The sequence below is a fragment of the Nymphalis io genome, chromosome 14, assembly GCF_905147045.1.
Source record: "Nymphalis io chromosome 14, ilAglIoxx1.1, whole genome shotgun sequence".
NCBI classification, from domain to species: Eukaryota; Metazoa; Arthropoda; class Insecta; order Lepidoptera; family Nymphalidae; genus Nymphalis; species Nymphalis io.
In genome coordinates, this window is record NC_065901.1 from 12559699 (window position 1) to 12576442 (window position 16744).

The 16744-nt window shown below is 34.5% G+C and overlaps 1 protein-coding gene across 1 annotated transcript in view; it reads left to right on the forward strand.

Annotated features, from left to right (window-relative positions):
- The first annotated feature begins 16245 nt into the window (after positions 1–16245).
- LOC126773234 (cytochrome P450 6k1-like) overlaps positions 16246–16744 on the forward strand; it is a 43599-nt gene continuing 43100 nt past the window's right edge. The window contains exon 1 of the mRNA XM_050493993.1: positions 16246–16308. The gene's annotated coding sequence lies outside the window, so the exon portion shown is untranslated. The remainder of the gene's footprint in view (positions 16309–16744) is intronic.

Sequence of the window (16744 nt, forward strand, 5' to 3'; positions counted from 1 at the left end):
TCGACGAAACTTTCCGAACAACCGGCGTCTTGTAATCCTCGCCTTATGAAATTCAATGAGCACTCGCCTTAAAACATATACGACCTCGTACCCTAATCCTCTACCATGTATAAGCCGTATACAACTACATTTACTTCTTTACACGATACATTGCCGAATTAGTTCTGTTATTGAAAATATGTTGTTCTATTGGTGAGGCAATGGATTAAAAGGTTGAGGAAGTGTATGATTTATAAATTACTGAGAATGATAAGTAAACTACGAAGACTTGAAAGTTCGAGTCCTCGTGTTAAGGATAAATTCTTGACAACTAAAATATTCAATTTACCGCGTACCGTGAATTTGATGACAGAAAGGAGTCGAAGGTGTCGAAGGAGGTTCTAATGCCATTCAAAAAGTTATTCTTCGTCACATACATATATATCAGCTATAATATATACCAGCCACACTATTCTATCCAAGTGATTTGAGTTGTTAGTTGAACAGTAGTAAATCCATTTTGGGTCAGCAATGTTTGCATACAGAATCGTTGTACTCAAATTTGACCTTGAAATAATATATTGCATTACGATTAACGAAATTGCAATTAAATGACAAATAACATGATTTATGAAAACATTAAAATAAGCTTATAATTAATTTTACAATTCCACAACAACTCAAACATTTCTAAATAAAAAAAATATACATTAAAAGAATATAATTATCATTATGGACAATAATCACAAGATCTACTAACGATATAATATGTAAATGAAAATATTAATAATAATATCCAATACAAATGAAATTGAGAACTACTTGGAACAAAACTGAACCCAACGGAAATCATCGAAATCGTAAATAAAGAAAAAAACACGAATCTAGAATAAAACGCATGTATCTTAATCTCACACCTCATAAAATTTGTTTCAGAAATATTTTTCAAGTGCGAAATTAATTAATGTGAAATGATGTGACGTGTGTGAAATGATATGATTTCTAATAAAAATATCTTTATTTATTTATTTATATTTACTTGTAATCAACGGCATTACAAAAATGGTTGTACAGTTATTACTTATTACTAATCTAAGGCCACATAAAATTACAATTTTACACACGTAACATGAAAATAAAATAATATAAAAAAATTAAATGAATATAGAAAAAAATTAACGACATACTTATTTTTATAACATATATCTAAGAAATAAAACATCAAGGAATAAGTTTGAAATAATAGTAGGATGTTTGTTAGTTTAATTTATGTATGAAAAAATAAAAACAAATTATACGAGAACTTTTTTATTTATGAACAGATTTTTTTTTTCTTGAATAGGAAGGCGGACGAGCATATGGGCCACCTGATGGTAAGCGGTCACCAAACGCCCTTAGACATTGATATAAATATATATACATAAATGTCAACCATCGCTTATATAGCCAATGCGCCACCAACCTTGGGAACTAAGATTTTATGACCCTTGTGCCTGTAATTACACTGGCTCACTCACTCTTCAAACCGGAACACAACAATATCAAGTATTGCTGTTTTGCGGTAGAATATCTGATGAGTGGGTGGTACCTACCCAGCGGGCTTGCACAAAGCCCTACCACCAGTAAATACATACGTAATAGATTTTAATACATACGTAAGTGTATGTTAATTAAAAAAATAATAATATCTTAATCATGGCTCAGTTTATGTCACTTCTAGTGTATTCCGATCTTTCGTATATGAAAGCATGAAAGGGTAGAGCCTGATTTATTGGGGTCTTATATATTTTTACCATCTATGCGAAATGACTAGATGCTTGTGGAATTTCAATTTACCAAACGATATAAATAACTTTTTCTTATTCCTTGAAAGATATGTATCATATTTAAAGTCATACTACAAAAGTGGGCGAGAAATTTCTAATTAAGAAGAAATATTGGAAGAAATTAGAGTACCAGTTGGAACTCAGGCAAGTACCCATAAACGCTTTTGTTCAATGAAGGAAATCATCATAAAGAAATCTATTTAGGATGAATATCTGCCACATGTATATCTTCTAAGTCGCATTGGAGGCGCGAATTGAAATGAGTAACTATGCTCCTCATAAGAAAGTAGGCCTTGGTCTTGGTCTAGTGGGATACTTACTAATACTACCATGTAAGTCCTTATTGTGGATGTGCTGTAAGTTGCACATTGCACACTGCAGTAACATTTGTCTTCCAGATAAAAAAATCATGGATTATAATGATATTCCATTTTCATCAGATATCCTACCGCTAAATACCATTACTAAGGTATTGTTATGTTCCTGTTTAAAGGATGAATAAGCTAGTATAACAACAGGCACAAGGGACATAACATCTTAGTTCCTTATATTGGTGGCGTAGAGCGCATTGGCGATATTAGGAATGTTTAATATTTTTTCCTGCGTGCTGTATATGGTGGTGGTGGTAATGTACATAAATGGGTGGAGTTGAGACCGGCAGCAGAGTGTGCACGACAGCAAGAGAGAGCATCATGACGTTTGCCGTCACAACATACGATCCAGTTTTATCCCTAAGGGTGAAGCCGCGCCAATAGATATTTTAAAAAGTAAACTTCATATATAACAATAAAATTCGTATTTTATAACACAACTCGCTATTTCATTGATGACTGTGAACTGACGTGGAATAAATTAGGGTTGTGTTTGTCTCAACGTTATTGTCCAATTTACATATATATGTTATGCGTTTGACGTCTGTTTTGGTCTGTCTGATTATCATAATAACAATTTCAGGTTTGTTTGGTAAAAATTGATGCGGTTCTTTTTAGTAGTCTTTAAAAAAGGTTATAAATTAGGTTTAGTGGTAGGATTACATAAGTTTTAACTTTACATGAATTTAATGCAACCTTCAGGAATAATAAAAATAATTATGGTAAAACTTTTGAATAGTCAACTTGTTTCAAAAAACGGCACTGTCTTATCGTAAGTCCAACTCAAAACTGTAAAACTTTTTTACTATGAACATATATATTTTTTACAGTAATCTTGTCTTGAAAGTCAAAAGCTCTCCACTAAAAAGTAACTAATTAAGTATTGTAATTATTTCATCATCAGCATCTTTAACCCTTCGTCGTCAACTGCTGGACATAGGCCTCTCCAATGGCACGCCACTGAGCTCGATCTTCAGCTCTCAATCTCCACTTTACGTATATCGTCACTCCACCTAGCCGGAGGGCGTCTTACGCTAAGTTTGCCAGGGCGTGGTCTCCACTCCAGAACTATTGTAACTTTTTAAATAGCAATAATTTTATACATCTATAAATTGTTGTTGTGTTATAAAGATTTTTGTATTTTTATTATTTCTGACAAAAAATATTTAAGTTATGATTGTGATATTTTTTTATATTGGCAACTACAAAAGTATTTAACTTTATATTAGGTATAGAAGATATATTATTAATTACCGTAGTTGTTTATACGTACGTACGGGCACAAGAGCCACCTGATGGTAATTTGACACCATCTATCATGACATTGGCACTGTAAGACATATTAACCGTTCTTTACACCGCCAATGCATCAGCCACCTTGGAAACTAAGATATTACTCTTGTTCCTGTAGTTATATTGCCTCACTCACCCTTCAAACCGGGACACAACAATAAATATTTAGTATTGCTATTTAGCGATAGAATATCATTTAGATTTATTTTTTTATAATTATCCCTTCCCTCTCGGACCGCCTACTGAGTGCATGTGTTTACGGCTTATTTGTGATAAAAATTGTTTGTTAAAGTTATAATTAAAAACAATAAATCCGTGCTATAAAATAGGAGTGCATAACCAATAAGAAGGTATACGTTCATCGCGGCGCCAGGTACTTTGCGCCTAGTACAATCCGCTTCGTGGCTACGATTTATAAGGCCCCGCCTACCTCTTGCGAAATCCTGCTGCCCTGGTACTTTAAATAGGATCTCTTTTAATTATTTATTTATTTATTTTATATTTAATTATTTATTTTACTGGTGGTAGGGCTTTGTGCAAGCTCGTCTGGGTAGGTACCACTCACTCATCAGATATTCTACCGCAAAACAGCAATACTTGATATTGTTGTGTACCGGTTTGAAGGGTGAGTGAGCCAGTGTAATTACAGGCACAAGGGACATAAAATCTAAGTTCCCAAGGTTGGTGGCGCATTGGCTATAAGCGATGGTTGACATTTCTTACAATGCCAATGTCTAAGGGCGTTTGGTGACCACTTACCATCAGGTGGCCCATATGCTCGTCCACCTTCCTATTCTATAAAAAAAAAAATAATAATAAGTTTGGGGTGACACTTTGTCAAGGGCATATATAGAAAAATGCCAATTGAACACTCCCCTCCGAAAACACCTACTCCTATGTTACAGCATTCTCAATCGTCTCCGGATATAACCGGAGATTCCAATGTAACCATGAGGTCACAGAGACTAAAGCGTAAACAGGGAGATGACTTGGAATATTTTCTGAGAAAATTCGAAAATATGTTCACTACATGGACAGCCGCACAGGACGCGATGTATGAATCACTACTAAATACCGTCAACACAATCAGAGATCGGAACTCACAAATTTCATCGTCAATTGAGTTCATGAGTAACAAATACGAAGAGCTGAAAATTAAATACGACACACTTATGCAGGAAAATCTAGAAGACAAAGCACAAATTAGAAATTTGGAGGAAAAAATAGTCGCTAGAAAGAAGAAGTCGTGCTACTTGTATAGAAATTAAAATATTCCGAGGTTGAAAACCGAAAAAACGCAGGAATTACAAGATATTGTTAAATCATTTGGTGATGTGCTCAAAGTCGAGATTGACCTTCATGAAATACAAAACATCCACAGGGGATTTTCAAAAAATGAGAAATCTAAGCCATTAATTGTGGAATTTTCGTCGGTAATCATTAAGGACAAAATATTGAGCTCGGCAAAACGTTTCACTAAGGACAATAATTGCGACACACTGAACACCAAGCACCTGAGCCTCGATGGACCTCAAAAAACAGTTTATGTGTCGGACTTCCTTACACCAAGCATGAAAAGACTCTATTTCCTTGCAAGAGATTTTGCGGCGAAATATTGTTACGTAAGAAAGAAAATGAGCCCTCAATTCGGTTAAAAAACGAACAAGACCTCAAGCGCTTGGAAACTACATAAGCGACTCGGGCTTATTATTACTGTATTCTTTTCTTTTAGTTATTAATCTATAGTTTGTATACACATTGCACACTCACACATATACATCACAAACTCAGTACTCATTTTACTTTTTTAACTCAATTATAAGAAGCACTCAATCAATTATAAAACTTCATAGTATAATAAATGTTTATATAGCGAATTTACTAATGCTCATACCCACCTCACTTAATCTTATGCAACGAAAGCAAGAAAAGTATGAGAGTAATTTAACATTTTTCATGAGTCCTCCATACTGCATCTCTAATATTCGATTTTAATATAATGGCAGAATTAAATAATATAAATAACATTGATAACCTTGAATTAACAGACTTAAAATGTTGTGATCCGGAATATTGTAATACCATAATTTTGAACCCTAATGCTTATCTTAAAATATTGCAACAGAACATCAGAAGCGTAAATAAAAACTTTGACAGCTTAAATGTCCTACTATTGAGATTCAATTTCAACATTGACATAATTATTTTATCTGAATGCTGGCTTTCTAACGTCATTAATCTCCCCAACTTTTCGGGATACACGTGTTTTAGCACTTCAGTAAACTACAATCAAAACGATGAAGTCATTGTTATTTTGAATAATAATATAGATTTTAAAGTAGAAGAACCTAACATGCAGGAGGCTAATTGCCTCACAATAAAAATAAATAAAGACACGGTGATAATTACCATATACAGACCTCCTAGTTTCCGCCTCTTAAATAATTTCATTGAATCTATCCACAACTTGCTCGTGCAGCTCTCATCATACAAATACATAATATTAATGGGAGACATCAATATTAATATTGCTGACTTAAATCAGGATACTTCAAATTATCTTGAAGTCCTGTCATTTTTTGGTTTAATCCCGGCATATTACACACCTACTAGAGCCAACAGTTGCTTATACAACATGCTTATACAAGTCAAAACAGCTTTACAATAAATTAAATAACTTACTCTCTATTTCAAATTTACTAAAATTCGCATGTAAGAGGAAATTAACTGACTGGCTTTTAAAACTGGACTATGAAGAGAAAGAAAAATTATTAATTTAATACATTAATAATAAACAAGCAACTGTAGTAAAAAAAATAATATACACATACACACACACACACACACACACACACACACACACACCCATACACATTCGCTCACATGCACATATTCACAAGCATACATTATCTTTTTATTTCTATTAGCATATGTATAACTTATTACTTAATATGTTCTAAAAGCTTTAGTGTTTCTCCTGTTTTCTATAAAATTAAACAAATAAATAGTTCCTTACTCAAAAGGGGGAGCCAGGAGACCCTTAGCACAGGGCAACCTAGTTTGGGCACCTGTATCCCACATACAACTGTATTTATATATATTATAAAAAAAGAAAATGTAAGCATTATTGTCTGTGGGAGAGAATAAATAAATTTATTATTATAATATTTTTTTTTATAATAACGAATGAAAATGCGGCAAAATACTAGTATAATAAAGCGTTCAAGGATAGATTTAGCACACATTATGATGCAAATTTTGCCCCGTTTATATTGGCAACCATCGAGTTTCGCACACAACGGTCATGTTGTTCCATCGCCTAACTGTTTTAATACTTAGATAAAAAAATCGGATCGTATCTACTACTCATGCCTTATATTGTATCTATTTTGTTACTTATTTATTTGACAAGACGGAATGATTTAGATGGATTTATAATGATGATGATAGAAGACTGTTAATGTGAAACATCTATTGTCACGCCTTGGGGGTAACCGGAGACCCTTATTTGTGTGACCAGTATATATATATATATATATACTTCAATGCTACATATTATTATTATAACGACTTAAGCTGCGTTATACTAATGGAGTTTTGGTGAGCTGAAGGCTTACTTTAATGTTCACTTATGTAATTTTCGACAACATTAGTGAAACACTGTACTGTACTTTGGAGGAGTTTCTCGTTTTTTTTTTTTATAAAGTATGTAGTCCGAGTGACTAATGAGCCACCCTTTGATAAACGATCACCATCACTTTAATATACACATTGGCGCTTTAAGAAGTATTAACCCACGGTAACACCCACGGTAAGCACTGTGTTATAATTTGATTAATTTGTCCATCCATAAATCAGCTTAATATCGTAAGAAAGCTGCTAGTACCAGAAATAATTCTGACACACGTGTGACACATGACCACACAAACATATTCCCACCATTGGAACCCGCAGGGAATCCTGCATTGGAATAACTTTATGGAATAAACTTAAAACTTATTTCGTAGCGAGAGGAGGCCTTTCAGTGTAATAGTGTAAATTCACGGGTAGTTACATATATTTTAGTATTTCATGATACAGCTGCAAACCCAGCAAGCAAAGAAAATTAAAATCTGCTCTCATTCGTTTGTCTTAAGTCAATCAGAACGAACTATATAAAGCGTACGCTAAGTAGCCATTCAATTTGCTCCCAAAGCGCAGTAAATTTGCAAGTAGGTCTTATATTTTATTCGGTGGAATTTATGTCCCCAAACGTAGGCCGTAAAATGTTTATTGGTGGCTTAGATACCAACTTTCGTTGACATTTGCATGTCTCTCCTTGATAGTGATAAAATTGTAAGCGTTTTCAAACTTTATTTTATAAGACATAGCGTTTGAAATCGTTTAACTTAAAGTGTTTTGGTTTTGGCCAAGTAGTTCGTAATAGTTGGAAATGTAATTTAATGAACAAACTTATCGGATAAATTATTTACATTGAATGAATGAATTGATTATTTATTTTACTTAACCATTGTTCGTGTATATCGTGAAAACATTTTTTATTATAGAAATTTAAATATATTTTATGGAAAAACGCTTTTTTAAGCACTTCTAAATGTATATTTCAAATTATAATTTTTTTTAAATTAGGAAACGATGAACGACAAATATTAATGTTATATATTCAGTCAAATACGTATTTATTATATAACATTTACAACATAAATAATTATTTCTAACATTAATAGAAGTGTGCCTACATTAATTCAGTAACGCACCTGCAAGTTCAGGTGTTGCAGGAGTCCATGGGTATCACTTTTAATCAGATAAGCCTCTTGTCAATTTACCCCCTCCCACACCTTTGATCCATACTTTGGATTTGATCAAAGGACTTCGGGATCGACATACCAGCTAGCCACTGGACCAATGAATCAGTTAGTTTTTCAGAGTAATAATAACTCATAACACAACTTAAAATTTCTCTCTTTACAATGATTAAGCTTGTCCAGAACCATTCCCGAGAGATTAATCACAGTTAGACGTCCAGTTCTAAGCGCTGGGGGTCTTTAGTTTAAAATTAACGTTCTAATTACCTTGCATTAAACTTTAAAAGTAAAACTTTATGCCCGGTTTACATTATTCCAGTCCAGCGATCTAGTCCAGTACTGGATTGCTTACTGGAAAAATGTAAACCGGCACTGGAATGAACTGGATTGGATTCAGTTCATTCCAGTGCCGGTTTACATTTTGTATACCTACGGTTTACATTATGTAAACCGGGCATTATTTCCGTTTTTGTTGAAATAATCAAGTAATTATGAATTACTAACTGTATGTTTTTATTGTAATATAAGCGACTTGATCAAATAGTTTATTTTTTTATTTAATTTTGGAAGGTAGGCAGGCCATTAACCTGATTGTTAATGATCTATGGGCATTGTTCAATACTTAACCGATGTTCTTCTAAGTATGGGAACTAAAATGTTATAATACCAATACCTACCTACCCAGTGTTGGGCTTTGTGCAAGTCCGTCTGGGTGGTACCACAAACTCATCAGATATTCTGCCGGTCTTGCTTGTAAAGTAAACAGCAATTCTTAGTTTTGTTCCGTTCCAGTTTAAAGGGTGAGTGGGCCAGTTTAACGAAAGGCACAAGGGACATAACATCTTAATTGTCCAAGGTCGGTGGCGCATTGCCGATGTTAGAAATTGTTATCATTTCTTACATCGCCAATATCTATGGGCGCTGGTGATCACTTCCGTCCGCCCGCCTATAGCATAAAAATACCTTGTAATTGAGAAGATTATTTTAGTAACATAAATATTGATACTGAAATTAAAAAAAAAAACAGATTTTGATCATATTGTCTTTTTTACTATCACCTAGTGACGCTAGAGGTAACTGACTATCACGTCACTAGGTATAACATTAATACTTATAATAACTATAAAAAAAACACATTAACTTTAAAAAAAGGTTAAGGTTTAAATAAAATAAATTGTAAAATTTGTTTAATCTGAAAAACCTTTTCACTTACTTAAGCTCGAAACAGATTAAACTTAAATGAATATAAAAAGTAGATTTTTTTTAAATATTTAATGACTGCGTTAATTATTATAAATCTCTTTAAACAGAACTCATACAAATGCTAAAAAGCCTTATGATTTTAACATCCATTAATTAAATAGAATAATCATTTGCTATAAATTATAAAATAGAATCATATAACTGTTGAAATTTACAAAAAAAAACTGTATTCAAAAGTAGCAGTGTATCCCGTATCGTAACCGTAATGGGTTGGATATAATTGTGTTTTTAGAAGAAGGTGACTAGTAAACAGCGATGTTTTTACAAGCACCATACAGTAACTGCCAGTGAATGTCCCACTGCTGGGCTAAGGTCTCCTTTCCCTTTTTTGAAGAGAAGTCTTGGAGCTTATTCCACCACGCTTCTCAAACATTATGAGAATACAGTTATGAGTGTATGTGTATATATGTAGAACGTGTGAGTGTAAATGTTTTGTGTACGTATGTGTGTGTGTATGCGTGTCGTTGATATTATCAATTATTTTTTTTAAGTACATCATAAAACTGATTATTTTTTTTATGTAATAGGTATGTGTGACTGTTCTCGGTAGTCATTAGCTCAAGTAATTTCATATAATTATCATACAAAGTACATGGGAATATGTCTTTATGAGGTAATAAGGCCTTTTATAAAAACTTTAAATAACGCTTTAGGTATCTTAAAAATAGTTTTGTATTTAATATATTTGAATATATTATAGTATATTTTAACTGCCTTGGCCCTGGGTTCAATTCCCAGGTCGGGCCAATAACAAGATATTGGTTTTTTCTGTCAGAAAATTCTCAGTTACAGCCCGGAGTCTGGAAGTTGGAAGTGTGTACACTGACGTGCGTCGGAAAGCACGTAAAGCCGTTGGTCCAGCGATTGAACTCTTTCCGGTCGTAGCGGAATGCCGTCTCATCGGATTATGAGAGTGAGGGAATAGGGAGTGCACCTGTGTTTGCGCACACACTTGTGCACTATAATATCACATGCGTAGTTGGCTAATCTCTCTTGAGATTGGCCGCCGTGGCCGAAATCGGTCTAGAGGACATTATTATTAATATTATTTGTATTCAATTTCATTTGTTTAAATTTAAAAATATTTCGATTTGATAATCGCTATGTTATTGTTAACAATTCATCCTAACTAATAATATAAATTTGATTGTCAGTTTGTTTCACATCCTAACAACTCAACTAATAATATGCATGCATAATATTTTGCATACACAATATTAGGGGTATAGAAAAGAAGAGGTTATCACCTTTCTCCCCCCTACATCCGTGTGAATCACGGGCTGAATATAGTATGAAATAATCATATCTTATTAAGTTTTTTCGAAAATTAATCAAACAACATAATACAATAAATAATATTAAATATAATACTGTAATAAAAAATATATAAAAAATAATAAGTTTTAATTACAACGCAAAACCAACCAACCAACTGATCCATTACCTAGAAGATCACTGTCTAATTAATGATCGTCAGTACGGGTTTCGACCAAAACGGTCCACAGGTGATCTTCTAGCGTACGTAACACACCTCTCTCAGCCTCGATATCTCCAAGGCTTTCGACAGGGTCTGGCACAGAAGTCTTCTCTCCAAGCTGCCGGCATATGGTCTGCCTGCTCAGCTATGCACCTGGATTGCCAGCTTCCTACACAAGCGTAGCCTTCGTGTTTTAGTTGATGGTTGCGCTTCACAATTCTATGTAAAGAATGCTGGGGTCCCCCAGGGATCTGTGCTATCTCCCACACTCTTTCTTTTGTATATCAATGATATGCTCTCTCTTGGGAATATACATTGCTATGCAGACGATAGTACAGTGCATGGTGGATACCACGGACGCGCAGTGGCTGGGCGAGCGTAAATTGAGGAGAGGCGGAGGGATCTTGTCATTGAACTCGATAGGACTTTAGAGCTCATCGCCAAATGGGGCTCTGATAATCTTGTTGAGTTTAATGCCAAGAAAACACAGGTATGCGCTCTCATGGCGAAAAAGTCAACATTTTCCCCTCTTCCCTCCCTCTGTGGTACTCCGCTGGTGATGCAAAGCAAAATCGCCATGCTGGGGATTGACGTTCGTTGCGACCTTAGTCCAAGGGATTACATCGAGGCTGTTATAAAAACAGCTTCACGGAAACTCGGAGTTCTGAACAAGGTGCGGCACTTTTTCACGCCACATCAACTTGCTCGCACCTTTGGGATGGCTCCGCTAAGTAAATACTTGAGGCCTTGGACCGGTTGCAGCGACGTGCCGTACGCATTATTGGCGACGTAAAGGTCACAAACACCCTTGAACCTTTATAATTGCGTCGTGAGATAGCAGCACTGAGCGCTTTCTATCGACTGTATCACGGCGAGTGCTCTGAGGAATTATTCTCTCTAATTCCTGCTTCCCCCTTCCTTCTTAAGTCCACGCGAGCTGGTTCTCGATGTCACCGCCTAACTGTGACATCAGTTCCATCGCAAACAAAGAAATTTGGCAACTCCTTTCTTTGTCGCACTTCCAAAAAATTTTTTTTTTTTTTTTTATATCGCCGGGAATCCATTTTTTGGAATTCCTTACCAGCTCACGTGTTCCCCTCCTCTTACAACCCGGGTTCCTTCAAACGAGGCGTGAAGAGGCATCTTGCGGGCCGGCAAGGCGAAGGCGGCTAGTGCAGAACGTTTTTTCCGTCTGTACTGGCCGTCGTCGCGTTTGGACTCTACTACCACTTACCATCAGGTGGAGTAGAGTCATTTGCCCTCCCGGCGAATATAAAAAAAAAAAACCAAGTGAACGGCGTTGCTAAGGATTATCGATGGCTTGTGCCTACGCGCCGTCCAGGATCTTCGCAGCGCGCTGTGACCATTAACTTGCGCTACGGCTTGGCTGCTTTGAAAAGGCGTCTTTGGTAAATTGGTTATTCCAAGAAACCAAAGCAACTCGGTAGTTTTCCTGGAAATTCAGACATCTCTCTAATTTGCTCCAAAACCATTCCTGCAAATTCACATTTAGCTAAATGAATTGACGAATTTATATAATTATATAATTAATATTTACCCAAATTTACGACGACGTTTGTTTTCATTTGATGTCTGTCATGTATTTTTGAGATTTCATTTGGTTTAAAACTCATGAAAATGTTTAAAAAATATTTTCTGCTTTGTTTATTACAGGAAGGCTTTCGATTGTGTCAATTGGAACTGTCTATAGAGAGTCTCATCGGAACTGGGTGTACCTCATCACTTAACTGCACTCTTGCAGTCACTCTATCATAGCAGGCAAGGAATAGGGAGGGTCGACGGGACATTATCTAAACCGTTCAGTTGCAAAAAGGACTTCGACTGGGCTGCATCCCTTCACCTATCCTATTCAAAATATACTAATAATTGAAGTTATTAAAGTTAACTTTTAAAGTGCCAAAATATGGACAATTATTTATTTTTTATTTTTATAGAATAGGAAGGTGACGAGCATACGGGCCACCTGATGATAAGTGGTTACCAAACGCCCTTAGACATTGGCATTGTAAGAAATGTCAACCATCGCTTACATAGCCAATGCGCCACCAACCTTGGGAACTAAGATTTATGTCCCTTGTGCCAGGGAAGGGTGAGTGAGCCAGTGTAATTACAGAATTACACTGGCTCACTCACCCTTCAAACCGGAACACAACAATATCATGTATTGTTGTTTTGCGGTAGAATATCTGATGAGTGGGTGGTACCTACCCAGACGAGCTTGCACAAAGCCCTACCACCAGTATCTGCCTATTAGCAATAATACAGTGGGTATTAAAAAGCAAGAACAATATTGAAATTAATGAAATATACGTTTTGAACAACTGAAATCTTATTAGAATTCGACCTAGGTCACCCAGTACATTGACAAAGTCTATGTTCAGTTTTTGAATAAATTATTAAGAAATCAATAAAACTAACTCGACAACGAACACAATTTGTTTTATTTACGGTTCGGTAACCCGAACCTTTTAAATAAGTATTATAAAGTGGACGTAGCCTTCGTTACATGAGATTTATATATAATCTGAAACGAATATAAAACAAATATACGAAATGTACAAACAATATATTTAATGCCAATAATCAACGATATTCACGAATATACTTACAAGAATTGAAATTATATTTAATTGTTTTAAAACTGACATGCGTCGGTAAGCGACAGGCGCCTGCTCAACGATCCTCGAATAACGCAGTGCTGCCATCTCTCAAATCGAACAGATAATAAAATGATGAAACAATGAATATCGATTCAATAACCGAAATTAATTAAAAACTGATTGGATTAATTAATAATAAAGATAAATACAATATTTGAATAATAATAAAATATTGAGAAAATAAAATTATAGGGTTTGCAATTATAGGGTTATACGGTAGAACACCTAATGGTGTTCTACCGTATAACCCGTCGGTACCACCCACTCATTAGAGTGGGTGGCTTGCACAAAGCTCACCTCCAAGTAGATTAAAAATGATTTCTTAAAAGGATATAATTAAAAAAAAATAAATAGGTAGACGGAGTCACTTCACATTTTTATACTTGATTAGATTAATTATAAATAGTCATAAAACATCAATCAAGCAAAAACCAAAACCGTCCTAAATTATGATACCCAGAATTGCGTTCAAATTAAAAGATTCATAAAAATATTTAACACGATTTATTTCACTGTGAAACATCACATAACAACGCTGACACGTCAAACCCACAACGTGCTCGCAATAACCGCTAGGAGTCGTACTAGTATTTTATTTCTCTTTTCTTTCCTATACTGCGAAATTGACGATCGTTGGAGGCACGCTGGTATGTAGTCTACTGTGCGGAATTAATAATATATAAATAAATAAATATCCTGGGACATTATTCACACACGGCTATCTAGTCCCAAACTAAGCAGAGCTTGTACTATGGAAACCAGACCACTAATGTACTACATATACTACTTTTCTTTTGTAAATACATACTTATATAGATAATTACACCCAGACTCAGGACAAACAGACATGTTCATGCACATAAATGTCTGTCTGGGTGGAAATCGAACCCACAACGTACGCCGTGAAAGGTCAACCAACCACGCCAACCGGCCCGTCAAATTATATATTAATCTATGCTTTCGTTTATCCTTGTCTCTCTCTAGCACATATTGTTTGAAATCTCATTTACTTAATACTTATACTACAAAGTAATATTAGAATTAAAATAAATGAAATACATATATAGACTAATAAGACTACCATTTCCATAGAGAAATAACTGACAATAACTAAAAATTGTAATACTTTAATACACGTATCTGAATAGCACATCAAGTTACAACTTTGCAAGAGTGAGATACATAATATGGCTGATGTCTGAAGTACTAAAAAATTGTGTTCTGGAAGAATCAGTTTTACGTTCACAGTTTCTATTTTCAGCGGATTTTAGAAAGGCGTGTTATCAATTCGGCTTAATTTTGAAATCCCTTTCTACGTGAGAGGTATTTGTAATATTTGCAATCAAATATCACAAATACCTCACCTACATACCTAATTATTCATATATATTAGATAAACAATTACATAGCCCACACTTATCGTATTTTTTCAGTTCTTCACGATATAATCTATATTTTTCCGTTCACGTGTTAGTGTATTTAATAATATTATCGTACTTCAGATAACATTTCTAAATTAAACATTTTAATTTGTTACTACCTATCAAGCTTAGAATAAAATATTCGTGAATCGCGGCCAGTTACCGTCACGCTGCCGACCTACCAGCTCGTCACGTCCACTGCAAATTGTGACACATTCAAGCAGCCGCAGTCACCCGCGCACGTGTGTTGCGCATTATCTTTTATTACTTACTTCTCGGCTACGAGATTTCCTTTTCGATCATAGCATGGAGATTTCTTTAATAGTTAAATTACCTATTAGATAAAAAGGTGGCTTTACCATAACATATTGTTAACTTGCATCCCTTTTTTAACGATAGAAATTGTACATTTATGTAAATATACAATAAAGATGATAAAATGTTTTGTAAATGATAAAAAGGATATTTATTATTCAGGCTATAGATAACTGTGATAACATTTGGACAGTCTCGGTATTGTAGTTTCTATCTTATAAGATATAAATTACCAAGGCTGTGGGTTCAAAACCAAGTTTAGACTAATGGACCTTTTATTGGGGTTATCTATTAGCCAGATAGCATTCCATCGAAAGTGTGTGATGTACTCGCCGCTTACGTCAACTTCATAATCAGTTCAATCCAGCATTGAAGAGTTCTTTCAATACTCTGGTGATCAGTTTCGGGGATATAACATACCCCTGTCGAATCCTCTGCGTAGTTGAATCGCCTTCATCTTGTAGCCCTGGATTTGACAGTCAATGTATTGGTGTTATACATATATCTTAGTCAGTGATTTTCACTTATAAGTTCGATTGTCTAGGTCTAGAGTTATCGAGCGCTGTCTTTTTCATGTTGTCTCTTTATTTTTTGTTATTATTTGCATATTCTTAGTCATTATATTTTTAAACATTATTCGAACTACAAAAAAAAAAAAAACTGGTTCACTTAATCTCTATTAAAATTCTGCTTTCCAAATATATTTCCATCAAAAATGTATCGCTCTACTTGGCGTCACTAACGCTTCAAATGGACACAGTGCTTATTATTATATATTAACGAAGGTCATCAAGATTGGATGTTACCAACAACAGTTCTAAACCGATTCTAAGTCAAACTGTACATGCGCACATACCGTGTGACATTGTGTCGTGAGGTGAGTTCAAAAATACATTAAATTAATACTGATGTAATATTTCAAAAAATAATAACTGTAAGTATAATATATTATTATTATTTTATATATTATTTCAAGTTATAATTCTATGCCTTTTTATGATATAGCTTGATTTAAATAAATAATAGTTAAAATATACTTATATTATTTGTATATACAGTAAGTATTTATATAGTTTTTGAAATACTTAAATTGTTTGTACTTTTAATGATTTCATTATATTAACATTAGCATGTTGGTGAAAGCCACGAGTCTTTTGCCTACGATAAACTAGCGCAACACACCTAAACAAGTTTTTAATTTAAAAAAAAAAATTAAAATCCGACCACAAAAACAATCGCGCTCCAAAAATACATAACAGGTATATTTTTAATCGGTGAGGCTTTGTGCAAGCCCGGCTGGTTAGGTATCACCA